The sequence below is a fragment of the Arachis stenosperma genome, chromosome 5, assembly GCF_014773155.1.
Source record: "Arachis stenosperma cultivar V10309 chromosome 5, arast.V10309.gnm1.PFL2, whole genome shotgun sequence".
Taxonomy (NCBI): Eukaryota; Viridiplantae; Streptophyta; class Magnoliopsida; order Fabales; family Fabaceae; genus Arachis; species Arachis stenosperma.
Window position 1 is genome coordinate 68,743,782 of NC_080381.1, and position 13,309 is coordinate 68,757,090.

At 41.3% G+C, this 13,309-nt stretch overlaps 1 non-coding gene across 1 annotated transcript; it reads left to right on the forward strand.

Moving 5' to 3' along the window:
* The first annotated feature begins 12,839 nt into the window (after positions 1-12,839).
* On the forward strand, positions 12,840-12,943 carry LOC130983802 (small nucleolar RNA R71). Its single transcript, XR_009087776.1, has one exon. It is a non-coding gene; the product is annotated as a small nucleolar RNA R71 (small nucleolar RNA).
* The last annotated feature ends 366 nt before the right edge of the window (positions 12,944-13,309 follow it).

The window sequence follows — 13,309 nt, forward strand, 5'->3', positions numbered from 1 at the left end:
CATTACTACAAGATAATGAGTCACAGATCAGTGATCCCGGAAGTCAGATTTGATCTGAAAGAAGATGAATACCCGGAGATCCAAGAGCAAATTTGAAACAGGAATTGGGAAATTCTGGCCAATCCTGAAACGAAAGTGGGAAGGAACATGGTTCAGGAATTCTATGCTAATCTATGGCAGACAGAAAGGCAAAGAATCATTGGAGCGGCTCTCTTTGACCATAAGACCGTAGTCAGAGGAAAGATCATTCATACCAATGCTAACAAGATCAGGGAGATATTCAAGATTCCTCAACTGAAGGATGACCCAGACTCCTTTAATAGGAGAATGATGAGGGTCAATAAAGGATTGGACAAGATCTTGGAAGATATATGCGTCCCTGGAGCCAAGTGGACTACCAGTACGACTGGCACCCCAGTTCAACTCAAAAGAGAAGATCTAAAACCAGTAGCTAGAGGATGGCTGGATTTTATTAGTCGTTCCATATTGCCCACCAGCAACCGTTCTGAAGTTACCATCAAAAGAGCTGTCATGATTCACTGCATCATGCTGGGAAAAGAAGTGGAAGTCCATCAGCTGATCTCATGTGAGCTATATAAAATTGCAAACAATAATTCTAAGGACGCCAAATTGGCTTATCCAAGCCTAATTTCTATGCTTTGCAAAGATGCTGGAGTAAAGATGGGAATAACTGAATATATCCTAATTGAAAAGCCCATTACTGGAATATCAATGGTCAGACAACAGCAACAAGATGATTCAACCAAGAGGAGAGCACAAGAGGCCCTCCCAGAACTGCCCCAATTCGAATATTGGGAACATCTTGAGGCTTCTATTTCCAGATTGCAAGAAGTTATGGATCAAATAAAGGAAGAACAGAATAATCAAGGTAGCATGATTTGCAAACTGCTCAAGGAACAGGAGGAGCAAGGGCGTGATCTAAGGGAGCTAAAGCGCCAAAAATTAATCCTTGAAAAGTGCTCCACAGATTAGAAGAACATCTACTCCTCAAAACAACAGGTTGCTGAGTTCCAATTTTCCTGCTTTAACTTAGTGATAGCGTTTTTTTAATTTCACCTTAGGAGATATTTAGTAGTAATTAGTATGTCTATTTTGATTTTATTTTCAATTAAGCTATAATTTATTTTTCTCATCATCATCAGGCATGAATAAAGTAGTAGATATTTTTTTTAGAATAAAGAAGTAATCTATATTTTTCGAGTTCTTAATAATAAAAATTATAATTAACTACATGTGGTGGCAATACTTTTTGTTTTCTGAATGAATGCTTGAACAGTGCATAAATTGTATTTTGAATTTGATGAATATTGGCTCCTGAAAGGATGAGGAACACGAAAAATATTATTGATGATCTGAAAAATCATGAAATTGATTCTTGAAGCAAGAAAAAGCAGTTCAAAAAAAAAAAAAGAAAGAAAGAGGAAGAGAAAATATTCACAAGCCATGAGCACTAGGCAAGAGTGAAAAGGATCCAAGGCTTTGAGCATTAATGGATAGGAGGGCCCAAGGAAATAAATCCAGGCCTAAGCGGCTAAATCAAGCTGTCCCTAACCATATGCTTGTGGCATGCAGGTCCAAGTGAAGAGCTTGAGACTGAGTGGTTAAAGTCGTGATTCAAATCAAAAAGAGTGTGCTTAAGAGCTCTGGACACCACTAACTGGGGACTTTAGCAAAGCTAAGTCACAATCTGAAAAGGTTCACCCAGTTATGTGTCTGTGGCATTTATGTATCTGGTGGTAATACTGGAAAACAAAGTGCTTAGGGCCACAGCCAAGACTCATAAAACAACTGTGTTCAAGAATCAACATACTACACTAGGAGAGTCAATAATACTATCTGAATTCTGAGTTCCTAAGGATGCCAATTATTTTGAAAATTTAAAGATACAGGGGGATGCCAAAACTGTTCAGAAACAAAAAGCTACAAGCCCCGCTCATCTAATAAGAATATGAGCTTCATTTAAAACTCTAAAATATTATTACTTCTTTATTTCTGTTAAAACCTATTTTATTCATCTAGTTGCTTGAGGACAAGCAACAGTTTAAGTTTGGTGTTATGATGAGCAGATATTTTATACGCTTTTTGGGGGTAATTTCATGTAGATTTTAGCATGTTTTGATTAGTTTTTAGTTAAATATTATTAGTTTTTAGGCAAAAATCATATTTCTGGACTTTACTATGAGTTTGTGTGTTTTTCTGTGATTTCAGGTATTTTCTGGCTGAAATTGAGGGAGCTGAGCAAAAATCTAACGTAGGCTGAAAAAGGACTGCTGATGCTGTTGGATCCTGACCTCCCTGCACTCGAAATGGATTTTCTGGAGCTACAGGAGCCCAATTGGCGCGCTCTCAACGGCGTTGGAAAGTAGACATCCAGGGCTTTCCAGCAATATATAATAGTCCATACTTTGCGCAAGGATAGATGACGTAACTTGGCGTTGAACGCCAAGTTCATGCTGCTGTCTGGAGTTGAACGCCAGAAAAACGTCATGATCCGGAGTTGAACGCCCAAAACACGTCATAACCTGGAGTTTAACGCCAAGAAAGGCCTCTACTCGTGGATAGCTTTAATCTCAGCCCCAGCACACACCAAGTGGGCCCCAGAAGTGGATTTCTGCACCAATTATCTCTGTTTACTCAATTTCTGTAAACCTAGGTTACTAGTTTACTATTTAAACAACTTTTACAGACATTTCTTGTACCTCATGACATTTTCAGATCTGAATTACATACTTTGTGACGGCATGAGTCTCTAAACTCCATTGTTGGGGGTGAGGAGCTCTGCAGCGTCTCGATGATTTAATACAATTCCTTTGTTTTCCATTCAAACACGCTTGTTCTTATCTAAGATGTTTATTCGCGCTTAATTGTGAAGAAGGTGATGATCCGTGACACTCATCACCTTCCTCAATCCATGAACGTGTGCCTGACAACCACCTCCGTTCTACATCAGATTGAATGAATATCTCTTAGATTCCTTAATCAGAATCTTCGTGGTATAAGCCGGATTGATGGCGGCATTCATGAGAATCCGGAAAGTCTAAACCTTGTCTGTGGTATTCCGAGTAGGATTCTGGGATTGAATGACTGTGACGTGCTTCAAACTCCTGAGGGCTGGGCGTTAGTGACAGACGCAAAAGAATCAATGGATTCTATTCCAACCTGATTGAGAACCGACAGATGATTAGCCGTGCTGTGACAGAGCATAGGAACGTTTTCACTGAGAGGATGGGAAGTAGCCACTGACAATGGTGACACCCTACATAGAGCTTGCCATAGAAGGAATCTGCGTGTGAAGAAGAGGATTTCAAGGAAGAGTTGAAGTCAAAGGACAAAGCATCTCCAAAACTCCAACATATTCTCCATTACTGCACAACAAGTAACGCTAGTACTCCTTATTATTCCAACTTACAATTTTAAGTAGTTTGTAGTTTGGCTTTTTATAAGTAAAATCCAAATAACATTATTGGCATCCTGACTGAGATTAATAAAATAAGTATTGATTGCTTCAAACCAATAATCTCCGTGGGATCGACCCTTACTCACGTAAGGTATTACTTGGACGACCCAGTGCACTTGCTGGTTAGTTGAACGAAGTTGATCTTGAACCAGGCTCTATTATCATATTCCATAAAGAGATACAATTTCGTCCACCACCAGTATTCCAGTCTTCCACAGGAAGAACCTACAGAGTTTCTGACACAATTTTTACAAATTGCTGACACATTACATGATAAAGAAGTAGATCAGGATGTCTACAGATTATTACTGTTTCCATTTGCTGTAAAAGACCAAGCTAAAAGGTGGTTAAATAACCAACCTAAAGCTAGTATAAAGACATGGAAACAGCTGTTAGAAAAATTCCTGAATCAATACTTCCCTCCAAAACGGATGACACAGCTAAGGCTGAGCATCCAAGGCTTTAAACAAGGAGATAATGAATCCCTTTATGATGCCTGGGAGAGATACAGAGAGATGCTAAGAAAATGCCCCTCCGAAATGTTTTCAGAGTGGGTGCAGTTAGACATCTTCTATTATGGACTTACAGAGAGAGTTCAGATTTCTCTAGACCACTCAGCTGGTGAATCTATACACATGAGAAAGACAATAGAAGAAGCTCAAGAGCTTATTGATACAGTTGCCAGAAATCAGCATCTGTACCTAAGCAGTGAACCTTCCATCAATGAAGAGGCTAAAACAGTAACTACTGAACTCAGTCCTACAAAACAAGTTACTGAATTTAATCAGCAACTCGATTTTCTAACAAAACAGCTAGCCGAATTCAAAGAGATACTACAATAAACAAGAATGGATAATATGAATATGGAAGTGCAGTTGAAGCAAACAGAACAGCAGTTATCAAAACAAATAACAGAAGAATGCCAAGCAGTTCAATTAAGAAGTGGAAAAACATTAAATACCTCACTTCAAGGCAGCGGGAAGCCAAGAAATGAACAGACTGCTACCCAAAATCCTTCTGAGGACAGTCAAAGCCCAAAGAGGAATAACTCTGGCGCTCAAACGCCAGATAATGGGTGGAAAGCTGGCGTTGAACGCCCAACCCATGCTCAGTCCTGGCGTTCAACGCCAGAAACAAGCAAGGAACTGGCGTTGAACGCCCAAAGGAAGCTTAGTTTTGGCGTTTAGACGCCAGAAACAAGTAAGGAACTGGCGTCTAACGCCACTCCAGCTTCCACCCCCTGGTATTCAAACGCCAGTGGGAGATCAGACACATACAAGTGCTGATAGCAACCCCTCTAAAAAGGCTTCTCAACCCACATCTGTAGGCAATAAACCTACAGCAACTAAGGTTGAGAAATATAAAGCCAAAATGCCTTATCCTCAGAAACTCTGCCAAGCAGAACAGGATAAGCAATTTGCCCGCTTTGCAGACTATCTCAGGACTCTTGAAATAAAGATTCTGTTTGTAGAGGCACTTGAGCATATACCCTCTTATGCTAAATTCAAGAAAGAGATCTTAAGTCATAAGAAGGATTTGAGGGAAACTGAAAGAGTTTACCTCACTGAAGAATGCAGTGCAGTCATTCTGAAAAGCTTACCTGAGAAGCTTAAAGATCCCGGAAGCTTTACGATACCATGCACATTAGAGGGTACTTGTACCAAGCAAGCTTTATGTGATCTTGGGGCAAGTATCAACCTAATACCTGCATCTACTATCAGAAAGCTTGGGTTGACTGAAGAAGTCAAACCAACCCGGATATGTCTCCAACTTGCTGATGGCTCTATTAAATACCCATCAGGCGTGATTGAAGACATGACTGTCAAGGTTGGGCCATTTGCCATTCCCACTGACTTTGTGGTGCTGGAAATGGAGGAGCACAAGAGTGCAATTCTCATTCTAGGAAGACCTTTCCTAGCAACTGGACGAACCCTCATTAACGTCCAAAAAGGGGAATTAACCCTGAGAGTCAATGAGGATGAGTTTAAGTTGAATGTTGTCAAAGCTATGCAACATCCAGACACCTCAGACGACTGCATGAGCATCGATATTATTGACTCTCTAGTGGAAGAGGTCAATATGACTGAGAGTCTCGAATCAGAGCTAGAGGATATCTTTAAAGATGCTCAGCCTGATCTGGAGGAACCAGAGAGAATAATAGAACCTCCAAAAATCCCTCAAGAAGAGGAGAAACCTCCTAAACCCGAGCTCAAACCATTACCACCATCCCTGAAATACGCATTTCTAGGAGAAAGTGACACTTTTTCTCTAATCATAAGCTCTACCTTAGAGCCACAGGAAGAGAAAACACTAATTCAAGTGCTAAGGACACACAAGACAGCTCTTGGGTGGTCCATCAGTGATCTTAATGGCATTAGCCCAGCCAGATGCATGCACAAGATCCTATTGGAGGATGATGCTAAGCCAGTGGTTCAACCACAAAGGCGGCTGAATCCATCTATGAAGGAGGTAGTGCAGAAGGAGGTCACTAAATTACTAGAGGCAGGGATTATTTATCCCATTTCTAATAGCCCCTGGGTAAGCCCTGTCCAAGTCGTCCCTAAGAATGGTGACATGACAGTGGTTCATAATGAAAAAAATGAACTGGTTCCTACAAGAATTGTTAGAGGGTGGCGTATGTGTATTGATTACAGAAGGCTCAATACAGCTACCAGAAAGGATCATTTTCCTTTACCATTCATAAACCAAATGCTAGAAACACTAGCAGGTCATGAATACTACTGCTTCCTGGATGGATATTCAGGTTATAATCAAATTGCAGTAGATCCCCAGGATCAAGAGAAAACAGCATTCACATGTCCATCCGGAGTATTTGCATACAGAAGGATGCCATTTGGTCTGTGCAATGCACCTGCAACCTTTCAAAGGTGCATGCTGGTGCACGAAATTGTGATAATCAATGGCGCCATCAACATGGTATGCTCAATTGCAATCTCAACTCTTTATCACAACTTCGCACAACTAACCAGCAAGTGCACTGGGTCGTCCAAGTAATAAACCTTACGCGAGTAAGGGTCGATCCCACGGAGATTGTTGGTATGAAGCAAGCTATGGTCATCTTGTAAATCTCAGTCAGGCAGATTCAAATGGTCATGAATGATATATGAATAAAGCATAAAGATAGAGATACTTATGTAATTCATTGGTGAGAATTTCAGATAAGCGTATGGAGATGCTTTGTCCCTTCCGTCTCTCTGCTTTCCTACTGTCTTCATCCAATCCTTCTTACTCCTTTCTATGGCAAGCTGTATGTTGGGTATAACCGTTGTTAGTGGCTACAGTCTCATCCTCTCAGTGAAAATGTTCAACGCGCTCTGTCACAGCACGGCTAATCATCTGTCGGTTCTCAATCAGGTTGGAATAGAATCCATTGATTCTTTTGCGTCTGTCACTAACGCCCAGCCTTCAGGAGTTTGAAGCTCGTCACAGTCATTCAATCATTGAATCCTACTCAGAATACCACAGACAAGGTTTAGACCTTCCGGATTCTCTTGAATGCCGCCATCAATTCTAGCTTATACCACGAAGATTCTGATTAAGGAATCCAAGAGATAAACATTCAAGCCTTGTTTGCTTGTAGAATGGGAGTGGTTGTCAGGCACGCATTCATAAGTGAGAATGATGATGAGCGTCACATAATCATCACATTCATCATGTTCTTGAGTGCAAATGAATATCTGGTGCACGAAATTGTGATCACTACAACTCAAATAATCCCTAGTAATGGCTCCAAAGACTTGGTGCTCAATACCATGGCATAAACACAACTTCATACAACTAACCAGCAAGTGCACTGGGTCGTCCAAGTAATAAACCTTACGCGAGTAAGGGTCGATCCCACAGAGATTGTTGGTATGAAGCAAGCTATGGTCACCTTGTAAATCTTAGTCAGGCAGACTCAAATGGGTATAGATGATGAATGAAACATAAAGATAAAGATAGAGATACTTATGTATATCATTGGTGAGAGCTTCAGATAAGCGTATGAAGATGCCTTCCCTTCCGTCTCTCTGCTTTCCTACTGTCTTCATCCAATCCTTCTTACTCCTTTCCATGGCAAGCTTATGCAAGGGTTTCACCGTTGTCAGTGGCTACCTCCCATCCTCTCAGTGGAAATGTTCAACGCACCCTGTCACGGCACGGCTATCCATCTGTCGGTTCTCGGTCAGGCCGGAATAGAATCCAGTGATTCTTTTGCGTCTGTCACTAATGCCCCGCCTGCTAGGAGTTTGAAGCATGTCACAGTCATTCAATCATTGAATCCTACTCAGAATACCACAGACAAGGTTAGACCTTCCGGATTCTCTTGAATGCCGCCATCAGTTCTTGCCTATACCACGAAGATTCTGGTTAAAGAATCCAAGAGATATCCACCCAATCTAAGGTAGAACGGAGGTGGTTGTCAGTCACACGTTCATAGGTGAGAATGATGATGAGTGTCACGGATCATCACATTCATCAAGTTGAAGAACAAGTGATATCTTGGACAAAGAACAAGCGGAATTGAATAGAAGAACAATAGTAATTGCATTAATACTCGAGGTACAGCAGAGCTCCACACCTTAATCTATGGTGTGTAGAAACTCCACCGTTGAAAATACATAAGAACAAGAGTGATCATTGGTTTTGGCCCCAGAGAGGGAACCAGAAGAACCAAGATGAAAATACAATAGTAAAAGGTCCTATTTATAGGAAACTAGTAGCCTAAGAATTACAAAGATGAGTAAATGACATAAAAATCCACTTCCGGGCCCACTTGGTGTGTGCTTGGGCTGAGCATTGAAGCATTTTCGTGTAGAGACTCTTCTTGGAGTTAAACGCCAGCTTTTATGCCAGTTTGGGCGTTTAACTCCCATTTTGGTGCCAGTTCCGGCGTTTAACGCTGGGATTTCTGAAGGTGACTTTGAACGCCAGTTTGGGCCATCAAATCTTGGGCAAAGTATGGACTATTATATATTGCTGGAAAGCCCAGGAAGTCTACTTTCCAACGCCGTTGAGAGCGCGCCAATTGGGCTTCTGTAGCTCCAGAAAATCCACTTCGAGTGAAGGGAGGTCAGAATCCAACAGCATCTGCAGTCCTTTTCAGTCTCTGAATCAGATTTTTGCTCAGGTCCCTCAATTTCAGCCAGAAAATACCTGAAATCACAGAAAAACACACAAACTCATAGTAAAGTCCAGAAAAGTGAATTTTAACTAAAAACTAATAAAAATATACTAAAAACTAACCAAATCATACTAAAAACATACTAAAAACAATGCCAAAAAGCGTACAAATTATCCGCTCATCACAACACCAAACTTAAATTGTTGCTTGTCCTCAAGCAACTGAAAATCAAATAAGATAAAAAGAAGAGAATATACTATAGACTCCAAATTATCAATGAAACTTAGCTCCAAATTAGATGAGCGGGACTAGTAGCTTTTTGCCTCCGAACAGTTTTGGCATCTCACTTTATCCTTTGAAATTCAGAATGATTGGCTTCTTTAGGAACTCAGAATCCAGATAGTGTTATTGATTCTCCTAGTTAAGTATGATGATTCTTGAACACAGCTACTTATTGAGTCTTGGCTGTGGCCCAAAGCACTCTGTCTTCCAGTATTACCACCGGATACATACATGCCACAGACACATAATTGGGTGAACCTTTTCAGATTGTGACTCAGCTTTGCTAAAGTCCCCAATTAGAGGTGTCCAGGGTTCTTAAGCACACTCTTTTTGCCTTGGATCACAACTTTGTTTCTCTCTTTTTCTTTTCTTTTTCGTTTTTCTCCTTCTCCCTTCTTTTTTTTTTTTTGTATTCACTGCTTTTTCTTGCTTCAAGAATCATTTTTATGATTTTTCAAATCCTCAGTAACATGTCTCCTTTTTCATCATTCTTTCAAGAGCCAACAATTTTAACATTCATGAACAACAAATTCAAAAGACATATGCACTGTTCAAGCATACATTCAAAAAACAAAAAGTATTGTCACCACATCAAACTAATTAAGCTAGTTTTAAAGATGAATTCGAAATCCTGTACTTCTTGTTCTTTTGTGATTAAAAACAGTTTTTCATTTAAGAAAGGTGATGGATTCATAGGACATTCATAACTTTAAGGCATAGACACTAAGACACTAATGATCATAAGACACAAACATGGACAAACATAAGCATAAAAATTTGAAAAACAGGAAAATAAAGAACAAGGAGATTAAAGAACGGGTCCACCTCAGTGATGGCGGCTTGTTCTTCCTCTTGAAGGTCTTATGGAGTGCTTGAGCGCCTCAATGTCTCTTCCTTGTCTTTGTTGCTCCTCTCTCATGATTCTTTGATCTTCTCTAATTTCATGGAGGAGAATGGAGTGTTCTTGGTGCTCCACCCTTAGTTGTCCCATGTTGGAACTCAATTCTCCTAGGGAGGTGTTGATTTGCTCCCAATAGTTTTGTGGAGGAAAGTGCATCCCTTGAGGTATCTCAGGGATTTGATGATGAGTGGGATCTCTTGTTTGCTCCATCCTTTTCTTAGTGATGGGCTTGAGGTCATGCCTTCTCAGTTGAACCGGCTTTCCTCTTGAATCTCTCTTCCATTGAGCGCCCTCTTCACAAATGTCTGTGAGGACTTGGTCCAACCTTTGATCAAAGTTGACCCTTCTTCATGGCCACAACTTCATAGAAGTGGTCTTGATGGACCCTTGAGATGAATCTCTCCATCTCCCATGACTCGGAGGTAGAAGCTTTTGCCTTCCCTTTCCTCTTTCTAGAGGTTTCTCCGGCCTTGGATGCCATAAATGGTTATGGAAAAACAAAAAGCAATGCTTTTACCACACCAAACTTAAAAGGTTTGCTCGTCCTCGAGCAAAAGAAGAAAGAAGAGAGTAGAAGAAGAATAAATAGAGGAGAGGGAGATGGCTTTGTGGTTCGGTCAAAAGGGGAAGAAGTAGTGTATAGGGTGTGTGAAAATGAAGGAGTGAAGAAGGGTTTATATAGGGGTGAGGGGAGGGGTAGGATTCGGTCATTATGGGTGGGTATGGGAGGGAAAGTGGTTTGAATTTGAATGGTGAGGTAGGTGGGGTTTTATGAAGGATGGATGTGAGTGGTGAAGAGAAAGATGGGATTTGATAGGTGAAGGGTTTTTGGGGAAGAGGTATTGAGGTGATTGGTGAATGGGTGAAGAAGAGAGAGAGTGGTGGGGTTGGTGGGGATCCTGTGGGGTCCACAGATCCTGAGGTGTCAAGGAAAAGTCATCCCTGCACCAAATGGCATTCAAAAACACGTTTTGAGCCAATTCTGGCGTTAAACGCCGGGCTGGTGCCCATTTCTGGCGTTTAACGCCAGGTTCTTGCCCTTTTCTGGCGTTTAACGCCAGTCTGGTGCCCCTTTCTGGCGGTAAACGCCCAGAATGGTGCCAGACTGGGCGTTAAACGCCCACCTGCTAGCCTTACTGGCGTTTAAACGCCAGTAAGTTCTTCCTCCAGGGTGTGCTGTTTTTCTTCCTGTTTTTCATTCTGTTTTTGCTTTTTCAATTAATTTTGTGACTTCTCATGATCATCATCCTACAAAATAAAATAAAATAACAAAGAAAAATAGATAAAATATAACATTAGGTTGCCTCCCAACAAGCGCTTCTTTAATGTCAGTAGCTTGACAGAGGGCTCTCATGGAGCCTCACAAATGATCAGAGCAATGTTGGAACCTCTTAACACCAAACTTAGAGTTTGAATGTGGGGGTTCAACACCAAACTTAGAGTTTGGTTGTGGCCTCCCAACACCAAACTTAGAGTTTGACTGTGGGGGCTCTGTTTGACTCTGTTTTGAGAGAAGCTCTTCATGCTTCCTCTCCATGGTGACAAAGGGATATCCTTGAGCCTTAAACACAAAGGATTCTTCATTCACTTGAATGATCAGTTCACCTCTATGAACATCAATCACAGCCTTTGCTGTGGCTAGGAAGGGTCTGCCAAGGATGATGGATTCATCCATGCACTTCCCAGTCTCTAAGACTATGAAATCAGTAGGGATGTAATGGTCTTCAATCTTCACCAAAACATCCTCTACAAGTCCATGAGCTTGTTTTCTTGAGTTGTCTGCCATCTCTAATGAGATTCTTGCAGCTTGCACCTCGAAGATCCCTAGCTTCTCCATTACAGAGAGAGGCATGAGGTTTACACTTGACCCTAAGTCACACAGAGCCTTCTTGAAGGTCATGGTGCCTATGGTACAAGGTATGGAGAACTTCCCAGGGTCCTGCCTCTTTTGAGGTAATTTCTGCCTAGACAAGTCATCCAGTTCTTTGGTGAGCAAAGGGGGTTCATCCTCCCAAGTCTCATTTCCGAATAACTTGTCATTTAGCTTCATGATTGCTCCATGGTATTTAGCAACTTGCTCTTCAGTGACATACTCATCCTCTTCAGAGGAAGAATACTCATCAGAGCTCATGAATGGCAGAAGTAAATCAAATGGAATCTCTATGGTCTCAGTGTGAGCCTCAGATTCCCATGGTTCCTCATTTGGGAACTCAGTGGAGGCCAGTGGACGTCCATTGAGGTCTTCCTTAGTGGCGTTCACGGTCTCTTCATCCTCTCCAAGTTCGGCCATGTTGATGGCCTTGCACTCTCCTTTTGGATTTTCTTCTGTATTGCTTGGAAGAGTACTTGGAGGGAGTTCAGTAACTTTCTTGCTCAGCTGTCCCACTTGTGCCTCCAAATTCCTAATGGAGGATCTTGTTTCAGTCATGAAACTTTGAGTGGTTTTGATTAGATCAGAGACCATGGTTGCTAAGTCAGAGGGGTTCTGCTTAGAATTTTCTGTCTGTTGCTGAGAAGATGATGGAAAAGGCTTGCCATTGCTAAACCTGTTTCTTCCACCATTATTGTTGTTGAAACCTTGTTGAGGTCTCTCTTGATTCTTCCATGAGAAATTTGCGTGATTTCTCCATGAAGAATTATAGGTGTTTCCATAGGGTTCTCCTAGGTAATTCACCTCTTCCATTGAAGGGTTCTCAGGATCATAAGCTTCTTCTTCAGATGAAGCATCCTTAGTACTGCCAGGTGCATTTTGCATTCCAAACAGACTTTGAGAAATCAGATTGACTTGTTGAGTCAATATCTTGTTCTGAGCCAGAATGGCATTCAGAGTATCAATCTCAAGAACTCCTTTCTTCTGACTTGTCCCATTGTTCACAGGATTCCTTTCAGAAGTGTACATGAATTGGTTATTTGCAAACATTTCAATTAGCTCTTGAGCTTCTGTAGGCATCTTCTTCAGATGAAGAGATCCTCCAGCAGAGCTATCCAAAGACATCTTGGATAGTTCAGAGAGACCATCATAGAAAATACCTATGATGCTCCATTCAGAAAGCATGTCAGAATGACATTTTCTGATCAATTGTTTGTATCTTTCCCAAGCTTCATAGAGGGATTCTCCATCCTTCTGTCTGAAGGTTTGGACTTCCACTCTAAGCTTACTCAATTTTTGAGGTGGAAAGAACTTTGCCAAGAAGGCATTGACTAGCTTTTCCCATGAGTCCAGGCTTTCTTTAGGTTGTGAGTCCAACCATGTCCTAGCTCTGTCTCTTACAGCAAAAGGGAATAGCATAAGTCTGTAGACCTCAGGGTCAACCCCATTAGTCTTGACAGTGTCACAGATTTACAAGAATTCAGCTAAGAACTGATGAGGATCTTCCAATGGAAGTCCATGGAACTTGCAATTCTGTTGCATTAGAGAAACTAATTGAGGCTTAAGCTCAAAGTTGTTTGCTCCAATGGCAGGGATAGAGATGCTTCTCCCATAGAAGTCGGGAGTAGGTGCAGTAAAGTCACCCAGCACCTT